The sequence below is a fragment of the Canis aureus genome, chromosome 5, assembly GCF_053574225.1.
Source record: "Canis aureus isolate CA01 chromosome 5, VMU_Caureus_v.1.0, whole genome shotgun sequence".
NCBI classification, from domain to species: Eukaryota; Metazoa; Chordata; class Mammalia; order Carnivora; family Canidae; genus Canis; species Canis aureus.
The window spans coordinates 54519307-54534392 of NC_135615.1; positions in this window are offsets into that span (position 1 = coordinate 54519307).

Below are 15086 nucleotides of genomic sequence, written 5' to 3' on the forward strand. Positions count from 1 at the left end.
AAATGGTGGATGTTCATAGGTCATTCAATTTCAGCTGTATGAATAGAACAAAAGCATAGATTTTAGCCCTCGTGTCTCTCTTTACATTTCTGTGGTCAGACAGAGAGCCTTTTGCACTGGGAAAGTCAGAAGTTTCATTTGCAAGATGATGATTTACCCAAACCATACAGCGATTGTGGAGATCCTTCAGAAATGTGTTTAAGTCCATATAACTTCATGACAAATTTAATTTGAAATAAAGCCTTGACCTTGACTTAATGATGAGATGGACATTGAACTTAGCAACTCTTAACATGTATTTTCAACTGCTTCCCCAAAAGACTTTGTCAGCTTCCAATTTGGACTTCCTAACATAAAGCAACAGTTTTTATTCTTTAGCTCCAGTAGGTGGCCTGTAAAAACCAAGGGGTCATTCTTAATCAACTCTACTTGGTCACACCTTCCTTTATTCACCCAAGCCAGTTTTCCATTTGGACAACAGTGATTCCCCTAATAGGAAGGAATGGAGAGAGAGCCCTTATAGTGACGGGTTCAAGGAGACTGAATGGTCACAGTGTACATAAGTTGAAAAAAAGAAAAACACCTTCTCCCCTGCTCCATTGCTGTCAAAAAGCAACTAAATGCAGCCTCTATGTAGGTTGGACCTGAGCCCCTGAGCATCCCGTACTGAAATGTAACTCCCCAATCCTGACTGAAGTCCCTGTCCTGCACAAGCAAGGCTCTGAGCCTACCACCCAGGGAATGCTCTGAGGAGCCACAGAGAAATTCACTCCGTCACTTATGGCACAGGCTCCCGTGGCACTGTCCTCTTAACAACCACAGAAGCACTGAGCTGAGTGCTTTTTGAGAATATCAATACTTTCTTTCATTAACACCACAAATCAGATTTCTTAAAGGATGAAGCTTCTATAAAAACAATCTTGGTATATCTACCCGAGTGCCTGCGTTATTGGCTGCCAGCATGCTCACCTAATTTTTGGAACTCAGGAGGTGGATCAATAGGGGAAACCTGGCAGCTGCTGTCACAAACCACCCCACATTGCAGCGGTTCAGCACCACAACCATTTACTTCCTGCTCGTGTCACAGTCTCTGAGGGTTGGATGGTTCTTGTAGACAGTTAACCTCCATGGAATGACTCAAAGATCTAGTCCCCTCATAGCTCGAGCCACAGTCATCTATAGGATATGGACCATGTCGAAGGAGAAAAAAGAGCAAAGAAAACTGTCTAGCGAAGTTTATGTCCGGGCTTGGAAGGAACATATGTCACCTTTGGCCCCTACCACTGGCCAGTGTGCAGCACTGTCTCCAACTTAACTTGAAGTGAGGATAGGGAATTTCAACTTCCAGCATCCCTGGCAGCAGGAAAGGGATCAGTAAGCGCCAACCTCATGTCTGCGGTGAGGTTTATGTCTTATGACAGTAATATATGGATTGGGAGGAATGGAACCATCCTAATAGTTTAAAGCACTGAAGGAAAGATCATTCTGCATAATGCTCCCTCTGCTGTGACAGCAAAAAGGCGGGGGAGCTTAGTGCTGGGAGTGTGTGCTCACACTGCTTCTGTTCACATCATGGCTCTGTCACTTACCAGATTATGTGGTGGTGGGTAAATTGCACAATCTCTTTGTGCATCAGATTTATGTGCAAAATGGCGTTAACAATATTTACCTCAGAAAAGGTTACTGTAAGGATTAAATAAAATGAAATATTTGAAACACTTGTCCATTGTGGAGGTTGAAAGAAAGGGCAGTGATGGGGCCCACGTGTAGTTGAAGAACCCAACCTCTGAGAGGGTATGAAACGAGAGGTGCTAGTGGGCATACGTGGCAGGAGGAAGGGGGGGTTAGGAAAGTGCCCTCAAGTTGGACCAGGATTTCCCTGGATTCTCAATGGATACAAGCCAGCCAGATGTCAGATCAACCAGAGTCACCTTGTTGAAGATGAAATTGTTGTCTGCAGGAGCAACAGAAATGGAAACAGAAATGCCTCATGGATCGCAAGACGGGGAGAAAACTGAATCTTCAAGTAAGGACTAGAGCCCCTGATGGAGATCCATCAAGGAGGGGATGGATGGGATGGTCCCATGATGGAACCAGAGTCCCTTCTCACCTTCCCTTATCTTTGCTTTTCTGCTCACATTCATTTCATTCTTCTTCCACACCACAAAGGACTTTCTTTGCTTTGTCATGATGGAAAATAGCTACTACCAACGTTTATCTCTCTTCTGCAAAGGCAGATAACCAGTCTAAGCTGGCATCCTACACCTAATTCCAAATTCCTAGAAGAGGATCTGATTGGTCCAGCATGGTCAGGTGCCACCCTGGCTCCATTCAACTTTGGTCCAGGCAGGTGAGTTCATGCTACAGCAACATGGCTTCTGTAGTAATCCTGTGTTTCACGATGGGGAAGTGATGACTCCTAAAAGAAGGAAAAGCTCTGGGTAGGCTCCTTCCTTCAGGTTTCTGATCACATACTGACTTCTGACATATTTTTATGTGTTGCCATTTCCTTTGTGTATCACCTTAAGTTTTTCATGGGTTTATATCCTTTCTCCGCAATTTGGGTATGAATGTGTACCCCCAAAATTCATATGTTAGAAACTAACCTCCAAGGTGATGGTATTAGGAGGTAAGATCTCTGGAAGGCAATAAGCTCAAAGCCAAAATTCTCACCAATGGAATTAGCACCCTTACAGAGTGTCTCTAGGGTACTTCCTGGCCCCCGTCTGCCATGTGAGGATCCAACAAAAAGTCGGCAATCTGAAACTCAGAAGGGAGTGCTCACCTGACTGCCGGGGCACCCTAATCCAGGACTTCCAGCCTCCAAGACTGTGACACATAAATTTATATTGTTAATAAGCCACCCAGTCTTGGGTATTTTGCTATAGTAGCTTGAACAGACTAAGATAGCTTATAAGTAATGAAAGTAAGGATGGTGTGTACAATTTTTTTTTCTATTCTGCAGTGCTAAAGCCGTGATCTATAATAGGCATTTAAAAATATGTAATGGGGGCACCTGGGTGGCTCAGTTGGTTAAGTGTCTGCCTTTGGCTAGGTCATGATCCCAGGGTCCTGGGATGGGGTCTGGCATCGGGCTCCCTGCTCAACGGGCAGCATGCTTCTCCCTCTCCACCACTTATGCTCTCTCACACTTTCTCTATCTCTTTCAAATAAATAAATAAAAATCTTCTTAAGGAAAAAAAAAGTTTTATTAAAAAAATATGTAATGAATCAGAAAATAAACGATTAGTCTGGGGAGGGGACAAATGTTGCCAATCTAGTGGCTTTAAAAGGTCAGTGTCACACCCTTAAAAGACTGACTTGCTTAAAGAAATCAGTTGAGTCATAAAGAGATGGTACAAAAGCCAAGCTGATGCTTCCCAGTTCTTTTTTTTTTTAAACTCCCTTGCAAATGACTAATTAGAGGCTTTAAAAATTAACACTACCACTGACTACTTATTAGTTTTGTGTGTCGGTCCTCCGATGCTGCAGCTTCACCAAATACTTTGACCCTTACCTCTTTGTGCCATTACATTGCTAACACTGAATCTTCAGATAAACAGTAAAAAATATTTTTTGCCCTAATGCACTATTATGGATGCACATGGTAATTACATTTAATGCTTATTTAGTGCATTTGTTACTATAGCACTCAATTCTTAACTCTTAGTCTTTGTTGCTTATTCATTCATTTGCTATCTCCTGTTGAGTAGCTCCCATGAACAAAGCCCTGGGTATACACCACTGTATAAAGACCCAGGGTCTCCCTCCTGGAGCTCTGATGAGGGTGAGAAGTCATGGGCAGGCAGTTACTGAGGAAACTACTAGTCCACCTTTCTTGAATGTGCGGTCCTGCAGACAACAGTCACAAACAAACTTTTAAAAACCTCCTGTTCCATAGCATCTAAGCTAAAAGAATCACTTGAAAGGTTACACGGAGGTCAAGGTGAAAATGTGCACCTGATTTAATGAAATTTTATGCATTCTTTTTAGGAACCATGGTCCGTATTTTCTCTTTTTTTAAGATTTTATTTATTTATTTGAGAGAGAGCAAGGGAGAGGGACAGGGGGAGAAGCAGACTCCCCGCTGGGCAGGGAGCTGGATGTGGAGTTCAGTCCCAGGACCCTGGGGTCATGACCTGAACAGAAAGCAGATACTTAACCGACTGAGCCACCCAGGGGCTACACAGTCTGTATTTTCAAGTGGAAGACTGACCATTGTTGAAGTGAAGACTCACTTGTGTTTCTTCCTTTCTGCCTTTCCCTTTCCTCTTCTTTCCTCCCATCAATTCTCACTGGCCTGGAGTTCAATTCCCAACAGGGTTAGTAGTCAGAGAGGGCTCCGGGCCCAGGAAGTGTGGCAATAAGGGATGAATGCAGTCTTGAGACTTCAGCAAAAAAGGGATGTGCATTTAATTTCACTTTCCTCCCTCATGACAGTGAAGCCCCTCAACACCTCAGGTGGCCACAAGGTGAGAAATTTTACTGTCCTACTTGATGAGGAGAGTAGTTGGTCCTTTTCCTTGGCTATTTAACAGTTAGTCCCACAGCATCATCCAGTGAGAAGGAAAAGTTGATTGCTAATTCCCTCCACCCCTAAATAACTGACGCGACATCTCTTTGGAAACCCAATGGCACAGCTAGATTCATGTGAAAGAAAGAGGCCGCGTCAAGCTTTCTCCTACAGATCTACCCAAAGACTCCGTTCCCCCATCACCACCTTCAAATGTAACTGTGGAAGACACAACCAACCAAGCAACCAGCCAACAAATGACAGAACATTCTCAATGCAAATGGAACACAAACTTCTGATGTTGGCTAGCCTGAGAGAGACGCAAGCTTCTTGTTGGAGTTCCAGGCCCCCTTGCACATATAAGTACAAGGTTGGGTTTTGTGGTAACTTCTGGATCTCACGAGGCTGCAGAATTAGCAGTCCTTGTGTGAGAATGTGCTTCCATTATTTATTCAGAGTAAAGAGCCACATAAAAGCCCACAGGAGCTGTCAAAGCCAGCGTTCGACGAGGCCTGCGGGCAGAACTGTTCTTTCTTATGTCTTCTTCGGGGGCCCTTTCTAAAGAAAGCATCACCACATATTTAAAACATGATGGGCTTGGTCTGACTTCATTTTGGGTGGTGCAAAACTTTGTTTTTTCCCAACTTGGGAAAACAAGTACGGCCATTGCGGTTAACCTTGGGAGACTCACTACCTACTCTCTTCCCACATTTACAGATTGTTCCATTCTTACTCGGTTTCCTCTTCCAAAGAAATAGAGATTCATTGTTACACCATTATTCTATTCAGCTTTTGCCAGTTAAGTGGTAACAAATTTCAACCCTTTCTGAGATGGTTTTTTTCCTTCTAATTTCCAGGGCCCTACACCACAATGCTGAGGTTGGCCATTATCAAATTACAGCTGAGACTTGTCTGACCTAGACTTAGGTGCCAAATACATGGAGAATGATGGTCGCCAAGGGCCTTTGTACTATCTGTGTGCACTTTTAGACCTTAGTAATCTAAGTTGTAGGCTTACGAGAAATAATCCAAAAGTGGCTTTCAGAAGGCCGTTTATTAAGTGTAAAACAACTACCTTAGATAAGAACACATGCTGTATCCCCCCTCCCCCCCAATCTATGACAAACAAAAAGGCTTCCATAGATGATAAGGTGAACTGTATCCTGTGGTTAGCAGGGAGAAGTCCTTAGTGGTTGGGAGAAAATAATTCAATTTGTGTTTAAATGCCGTTTATAACTTGTTTCTTTCACAGTTGCAGCCTGTTGTTAAACGTTTAAAAGCTGTTCCAGGATTTTATGATGCCCGAATTCTTAAGGCAAAAACATGTTCACCTTTTTCAGAATTATTTTAAAAATCACTTTAAAAAATAAAAGTACAAAAAATTAAGTACAAAGTATTTAATAGACCCCAGGTAAGGAAGAGTCAAGGTCATTTGATGGCTGGGGCCCCTAGGCCAGAGGTGTTGGTGTTGGATGAATCTCTCTCCTCTTCTCTGAGACTCTATTCCCTGCCCTGTATGCACCTAGACCCCTTCCGAATTCCATCTGGATCTGAGTCGGACAGCACTGGGGACAAACTGTGGAGAATGGGGACTGAGTTTTGCCTTCTCTGTTTCAAGCCAAAAGACTACCAGGGTCTCCTCTGGCACAGAAAAAAGTTCTCCTTACAGGCATGATGTAAGAAGGAACTGGAACCCAACTCCAGGAAGCATTTGCTGCCCAGCACTGCCCTTATCTCTACCCGTGGGATAAGTGAGGATATGAGAGCACCCCAACTCACTGTGCAAGCCCCCGAGCTCTCTCTGCATCAGGTCTGCACACACTCAGAATGACTCTCACGTGAAATAGGCCTGGGCTCCAAAGCCAACTCCACCACTTACACCAGCTGTATGGTCTTGTTTCTGAGCACCTGTTCCCTTCTCTGTAAAATGAGGATAACAACTAACCCATGGCATGATGATGAGGTTTGATGAGATGCTACATGCAAGGCACTTCCTACAGCGCCTGCGACAATCATTTGCAGTTATAATAATAACTGATAAGCATGAGGCCAAGTAAGTGGTTGCTTTTAGGGGGAAGTCATTGAAGTCACAGATTCTCTCATTTTGACACAAAACGCCCATTTATATTGATGCTGTGAAAAGCAGAGTCTAAAATTCACCTCCTTGAGTCACTCCTGAAGTTAGAATCAAATTCCAGTGTCTATGCAGAGTTGGAATATGGCAGCTTCCTCATTCAAAGCAAAGGTCCTCAATAATTAAGGCAACTTAAAAATCTAACAGTTCTCCCCTCTGAGAAGTCTCCTCAATTCTTTCTCTGAAATGGGTCTTGAATCTGTTCCTTCTCCTTCTGCACTGCTTTTGTAGAGTTATAATGGCTGCATCCTGATCTCCCTGACTCTGAAGGTCTACATCCAGGCAACAGAGATAGAAAATACTAAACAAACTCAAGAACATAGTCATTTAGGGATCCCTGGGTGGCGCAGTGGTTTAGCGCCTGCCTTTGGCCCAGGGCGCGATTCTGGAGACCCGGGATCGAATCCCACGTCAGGCTCCCGGTGCATGGAGCCTGCTTCTCCCTCTGCCTGTGTCTCTGCCTCTCTCTCTCTCTCTCTCTGACTATCATAAATAAATAAAAATTTAAAAAAAATTAAAAAAAAAAGAACATAGTCATTTAAAAATTCGCATTGTAAAAATTTCCACTGCTGTGATTTTTTTTAACATACTTACTGTCATTGATATTTCAATTAACTATAAAGGAGAATATCATATTTTTGTGTTTATCAAAAAGTAAGAGGGTGGGTTAAGAGAAGCCTGGATGCAAGGCACACAGAGCCTGCACAATCTACCCCAATGTGTCTTTTCAGGCTCACCTATTGTACTTTCTCTATGAAGTCTATACTCAGTCTAGTTGAATTACAAATCACATGGCCTAGCCTCCTAAACACCCTGTTCTTTCAACCTTTAGGTCTTTGCAAACTTGGCTGCAACAGTCTCTGGAATGACCGAAAGGCTCCATTTCCACTTACAAAGCCTCTATTCAAAGGTCACCTCACAAGTGGAATAGATCTGTAGTCCAAAGAATCTGGGTTTCAATCCTGACTCTGCTGTGTCCCAGTTCCATGACCATGTACAATGAATAATCTTCAGTTTTCTCATCTGTAGGCAGCTGTAAGAACTCCACTACGCTAGGGGAAAAAAGTCTAGTCACTTGCCAGTCTCTGAGTCTCACTGGCTTGACTACCCTGTCCTTCCCAGAGACAGTATAAAGGCAAATTCAGCTCCAGTTTCATGATTTGTTTGTTTAATAGATCCCCTCTCCCCAAGTATTTTTGGGAACTGCTAAGGAAGATTGTTCAACACAGACTCTAAATCCAGACCCGGCTGATGCACGGTGTGTGTGTGGAGGCTGGAATTTTGTCCTCATTGTTAATGCCACAATCATCTCAGTCACCTAAAGGTGACTGACTTTCCTTGCCAGTTGGGGCAGATTGGCTGCCAGTCAGTAGGAAAATCCACCACCATCCCTGCCACCATCTTGATCTTCCTTGCTCAAGTCTTTGGCACCATGACTACTGTTCCTTAACAGTTCTTTTTAGAACAAGAGAGGAAGTTCCTGTCATCCATGTTTTGGTCAGTCAAGGATTTCTCAAAATGATGTGACAATACTGATTGGATCCCAAAGTTTGATAGCTCTTCTTCCCCAGGTAGTGATGTATTGGCAATACAGGGCACATGTGTATCCAGAAATCTCCAAAACTTAAACCTTGAACAAATAAATCTTTAATTGGATCAACTCTGTGGGCCACCACCACCCCTTCAGGGCTTTTCTCCCAAGGGTTCTCCCACTGTTCTCACCTAGGAGTTCAAGTCTTGCTTAAACATCAGACCATCTTATACAAACCAGCACATTCAAATCAATACTGAGACTATTACAGGAACAGTATAATCTCTCCTTTCAAAGAAGCTTCAGTTACTATCCATGTGACCATAAAATTGGGGTAAGAATATTTACCTAAAAGGATCCCAGAAAATGATAAATTAAATTATATTAAATGAGATCATTTCAAGTGCCTAGTGCACTCCCATACATAGTTCACTCTCAGGCAATGTAAACAACCAGCGCTTTAAACACCTAAGTCAAAGAGCTGCTTCTCTGGGCTCCCACAAAGATTAGTATGATTTCTGTTTAGCTCTGACTACACTGTGTGGGAGTTGTACTGCTCCCTGTTACACTGGGACTATCTCTTCCTATCTCTGTATCCTTCTCACTCTACCCCACCCTTGGCTTAGCATAGCACCTGGTATATCACAGCCCCTAGGAATCCCTAAATGAATGAGTTCAGAGGAAAATAGACCTAGGGATCCCTGGGTGGCGCAGCGGTTTGGCGCCTGCCTTTGGCCCAGGGCGCAATCCTGGAGACCCGGGATCGAATCCCACATCAGGCTCCCTGCATGGAGCCTGCTTCTCCCTCTGCCTGTGTCTCTGTGCCTCTCTCTCTCTGTGACTATCATAAATAAATAAAAATTTAAAAAAATGTTTAAAAAAGGAAAATAGACCTAAAACAAGCAGATTCCAGTTTTCCTTGGAAAGTAAATTTCAGCACATCTTTTGAAGCCTGTGTGCTCTTTCCCAACTCTAGGTGAAGGTGTTTCATTATTTCTTGAGTCTCTAGTACCAAGCCCCAGTGTCCTGTACATGGTTGGCACTTAATGGAGGTTTGTTGACAATGATAATTGAGTTAACGTTTCCTTACAACTGTTCAAACCATGACAAAATCCTAGGCATTATCATTAACCCAAATTCCTGAACACCTACCCCACAAACATACAACAAACAAAATGTCTACAGTCTTGTTGCTGGCCCCATGAGTTGCTGGTCAGAGTGCTTGGACTCATGGTCTGGCTTGTAGGTACCCATCTACTCTCTCACCCCTATTATCCCCAAGGCACCATGTTGGCCTAGAGTCTAAAAGATGCTTCAGTTCCTAACTTACCACCATTACAGGAGTGATTTCAAGATGGGAATCAGAGAGCCACATGAGAACCAAGGAGGCACCAAACTAGTGCTTCCTACGCCTAGATCTGCAGTTTCACCTGGGAAGTATATTTCAAAAATAGACTCACTCTCCTGTCCCCATCCTCCACCCCCACCCCAGGTGTTTTATTCAGAAGTTATGACGTGCACCTAGGAAGACGCATTTTCCAAAAACTCCACAGGCAGTTCTGATACAGCCATCTGGTTCTAGTGAGTGGAATCACCTTTGGAAACACACTTGGGCCATCCACCAAGGCTCAGTTAAGACTTTTCTAAACCCAATGGTCCATTGTGTTACAAGGGATGTAGAACCAAGGAAGTGGGAAGGACACACAGGGAGTGGTAGGGCAGTTTCTCAACCAACAGGATCTGTCAGATGGAGAGACCCATTTGGCAGGGATACATGGGGTACAATGGCATGGAATGTGAGAGCATAAACCCAAAGCTTAATTTAGGAAGCTATGAAGGAATTCAGGACAGGATGTGAATTAATTTTAAAAAAACAAAAAAGGTAATTCCACAAACAGAATTTTTAAGGAGCAAGGAAGGAAGGAAGCCTAAGGAAGCCACGCAGCATTTCAGGAAAGGCCGAAGAGAGGTTCAGCTCTGGGGATTTCCAGGGCACAAGACAGGAGAGATTTCATAGCCGTGGCAATAAGTTGTTGCAGCCTGAATGCACAGAGATCGGCTAAAGGCTGGACTCCTTTCTTGTTCCAATATCTAAAGCTGTGAATGCCACCTAGGAGATAAAAAAGTAAGGCAGCACAGGGCCAGTGTCAGCTATCTTGGATGTCTTACTGTGAGAGATCTAGAATAGTCTAAGTGAATCTGAAGAACAGTAAAATCAGACAATGTGATTCAAGGAAATGATTTCTTAAAAAAAAAATGGTTTTATTTATTTATTCTTGAGAGATACACAGAAAGGCAGAGACACAGGCAGAGGGAGGAGAAGGCTCCTCGCAGGGAGTCTGATGTGGGACTCAATCCCGGACCCCAGGATCATCATGCCCTGAGCCAAAGGCAGAGGCTCAACCGCTGAGCCCCCCAGGAGTACCAAGAAAATGATTTAGTTAAGAGGAAATATCTGATGCTGATGTTACTTGCCAGTAGTTCACTAGACACTTTTTGTTTTTAAGTGGAGAAAAAGATACTCAAATCATATTGTTCCCAAGCCTCTGCTTCCACACAGAGGGCCAGGAATGAATCCCCAAAGGCACAAGTTGAACTAGTTGGGTGTTCTCCAAATGGAACAAGAATCAAGAACCCAAGCATAGGTAAAAGCAGTCTCCTGACACCATGGAGTTATCTTAGAGATAACTTAGAGATATCTTAGAGATTGGCAAACATTAGCCCCAGGATGGTAGGGTGAGATGCACAACTTGGGAACATTCTTAAAGACAACGTGAGTCCTTTGTGTGAAATGAGATCCCATTTTGAATTCTGTGTAGGGTACATTACACTTGCTGCTGATATTCCTTGGGCCTCTGCTGGGCCACAGAACCTCTCCGTACCTCTCTGGCCCCTTTTTGGCCCTAGCCAAGGCATGTGGGAATCCTGGGTCCCTCCCGGTGTGCCCTGCCTATGCCACAGGGAATCAGCAGCCCAGAATCGGTCCACCAGCCTAGACTTCACAGATGCTTTTGTCCAAAACACAAAAATGCAGTAGATGTGGCATTGAGACAAATGTGAGGCTTCCTCTAGAACTGTGGGGCCACCTATGGTCATGATCAGAGAAATAGGCCACTAACCCTGCCTGATATTCTCTGGTTTGCCTTTACCAAACTAGATGCTTCAGTAGCTCCCTAACCCAACCTCCCTTGGAGCTTTGGTCTTGTAGTGGACCATGGGGTTGCCTCCCTCTACTCTCCCTCTAACAGAAACCCAAATTTGTTTAGGTATCCGTATATTCAGAAAAAACTGACTTCACTCCCAGCCCCAGGAAGGGACCTGATCGGTATAAGGAAGACCTCAGGAGTGGTTATATGACCAAATTCCAGCCAAAGAAACATGAGGGGAGATCTGAGCACTTCCAGAGAAACTTTTCAATCTTCTTAGAGAGCTGCAGGAGGAGAAAGTTTTCCCCTTTCTCTGCAGATTGCCATGCCTGGATATACCGCCCGGGACTGCTGTCGCCACCACGCCACTGGCATGATGAGGAAGACAGCATCAGAAGTGAAAGACAAGAGCGATGGTGAGAACACAGGTCTTTTAAGACTCAGCTGAACAACTGTGTCAACAGACTCTGAAGGCTACTCTGCCCTGGACTTCCAACCACGCGGAAGAATCCACTCATTCTCTGTTGGAGCAATCTGAATCAAGGTTTCTTTCCCTTGTATCTGGAAGCCTTCTCATTGGTATAAGCCCCAGGAGAAAAGTGAAGAATCCGAACACATCTTTTCCATTCTTTTCCCAAACCTCCAAAGAATGCAACAGTGGTTTCCACTTGCTATCCCAGTCTCTTGGGACGCCCCCCAGCCCACCCTCCCCCTTCCTGAATGACATTTCCTCCCCTTTGTAGCCTCCAGTATTTGTATGCTGTTTAAAACTTTCATTTAAATGATGTGAATCCAAAAGGAAGAAGTTGTTTGATGCAATGTGATTTAGGAAAGGGAAGAAGACAGAAGTAAAGATAATGGATGAAAATTATGAGCACTGCATTAAATGCCTAAAATGTCTCACATGCAGGGGCAGTCTTGGCACATATACCTCCAGTGCAAATCCGAATCACCTTTCAAACTCACTGACCCAAGGACCTTTTCTATAAAGCCGTGCTGTCCTTTACGGTAGCCAACAGCAATTAGGCACTTTTCTTGGCCAATAGCCATATTGCTTTAAATTTTTAATCAAAATCAAATTAAATGGCAATTTATTTTTTCAATTACACTAGCCAAATTTCAATTCTCAATAACAGCATGTGGCTACCATATTTGATAGAACAGATATAGAACATTTTTGTCATTGCAGAAAGTTCTATTACACAGACCCATTACAAAAGTATCTCTTTATTCAAAATAAAATGATAACCAGAGAACTAATCACAGGCTTAGGAAGCATGAACGATGGACCAGACAATGGCAAAGAGAGAGTTTTTGTTGAATCCTGGCTCTGCTTGCTTACCTGACCTCTACGAACCTTAGTTTCTACATAGTCAATGTGGCAATATTTACATCTTTCATGAATGTTATGAGGACTAAAGTTGATATATATGGAATACCTCCCTATGCGGAGTCTTATCACACAGTCGATGATCAATGACAGTATTATTGTTGTTTCTTTCCTTGGGGATTCATCATACAAAAGTTTCTTTTTTCCATACAACCTACTACACTATCTTGATTCCAAATGTGGCTCACAGATCAGCAGCAGCAGCAGCATCACCTGGAAGCTTGGTCCCACCCCATAGTTATTGAGTCAGAGCTTATACTTTAACAAGATCCCCAGGTGATTTGTATGCACATTAAAGGTTGGAAAACATTAATCCATACAGCATGGGACAAAATTCAAAACAAGGATATCATGTGACTACACAAGAAAGATCTGGATGATGGTCTATAAAAGCCATAACGCTGAGGCCTCAGCTTGAAGAGCCTATGTGGGCCTAGTGGCTGAGGCCAGCAATGATGGGAACTTGGGTCAAAAAGGAACACCCAGGACAGAAAAAGCCCTTGCACCATCCAAGCAAGATCATGCCATAAGATATGGAATCTCCCAGCTTCCTGTGTGGGTAAACTGGTAGCATCCGTGAATTCTCTAAGGAGGTATGTTATTGCTGCATAACAAATTACTCCTCAGAAATAACGATTTAAAACCATAATTATTTATGATCTTTCCTATTTCCCATGGGTCAGAAATTCAGACACGTCACTGGATCTGGAGCCCCAGCTGGAAGGCTTGCAGGCTGGGGTCTAGAATCATCTGAAGGCTTCTTCTAGCATGGTCTGGCAGTCATGGTAGCCATCAGGGGCCTAGTTAGCATTGTCAGCTGGAACACCCACACGCAGCTTCCCCACGTAGGCTGTATTTCTCAGAAAACGGTGGCTGGGCGTTAAGGACAATCAGAGGAAGAGAGGGAACACCAAATAGAAGCCCTATTACAGATTGTGTTCTAGCTTTGGAAGTCGTCCAGCACCACTGCCGTCACATTCTGTTGGGCACAGTAGTTACACAGATCTGCCTAGGATGAGAGGAAGGAAACATACACCAATGTACATCAAGGTCATATCTTGACATAAGGACATAGGTATGCCAGAGTCACAGTGTAGGAATCTATTGTGGGAAGAGATGGACATCTAATTGAGGCCATCTTATTACGGCCATCTTTGAAAAACCCAATCTGCCACATGAATATTCTTTTTGGTTCAAGTTATTCCAGATCTCAAATCACCACGCCCACCACCATCATCATAAACAAGTTCTTATTTAGTGTCTTCCATGTGGAGGGCACCATATTCTGATTCATATTTATTTTATAGAAAAAAGTTACAGGATATTCATCTCCCGTTGGTGTATCTTGTTCTTGGGAATTCTTTCATTTTTTTTTTCCAGGAAAAACAGCTTCAAAGCTAGTTTCACTTTCCATTCTTGTTCTTTTGCATTATTTCATTACAGTCAAACTCTTTGAATGTGACATCAAAGGGCTTGGAAAATAAAGTGAGAGTAAGTGGGATAGGTAGAGATAATGGCTCATTCATTGGCACTAAGTTCCCAAATAGGTTTTCAGTTGCTCTACAGCTTAAGATTTATTGAGACTTATTGCTAATGGCAAATAAAATAATTATAGCAAAATGTCCCCATGCATTAAAATTTAGATTTCCTTTTTTTTAAAAAAGCTATTTAACTACCTTGTATTTTCAGACTAAAACTTTTCTCTGTGCATTTTCATCTTTATAATAATAAAACTTTCTTGGCAAGACTGATCTCAATCTGTTTGGTGGTTCTTATATTAGAGTAAAATCAAGAAAGAGGGAGGAAAGGATATAGTTTTCTAAATATGACAGAATAAAAAAATACTAGTGTTTGTTTCTCATTAAAAAAAAAATCGGAGGCAAAACTACAATTGGATCTGGCCTATAGCCACTCATCCTAAATAATGGAGGAAGAGAAACATAAGGCAACTGGATATAGACCTGGCACAGACTTTCAGGTTTCTAATTTTACATAATCTTCTGTGTTCCCTTTCATTAGAAAGTCACATTCTAAGTTCCTATAGTTAGATGGTCTGCCCCTGTGATGGTCTTTTCTCCCCACCCACCTACCTGCTGTTAACATCCCAGGGTTCCCATTATTGCCTTCTAGAAATTTCACACACACACAATCATTCACCCCATATGTACACATTCACTCACATACACGAACTTTCACACAGTCACAGTCATTCATGTGCACAGCACTCACAAAGGTATGTGTGCACGCGCACACACACACACACACACACACACACACACAAGCTTAGCACAACCTAATCCTGACTTTGACCACCTATGCAACTACTTGGCCAATCTTCCTTGAATATCCCAGCTCCACCCATAAGCAGGAGG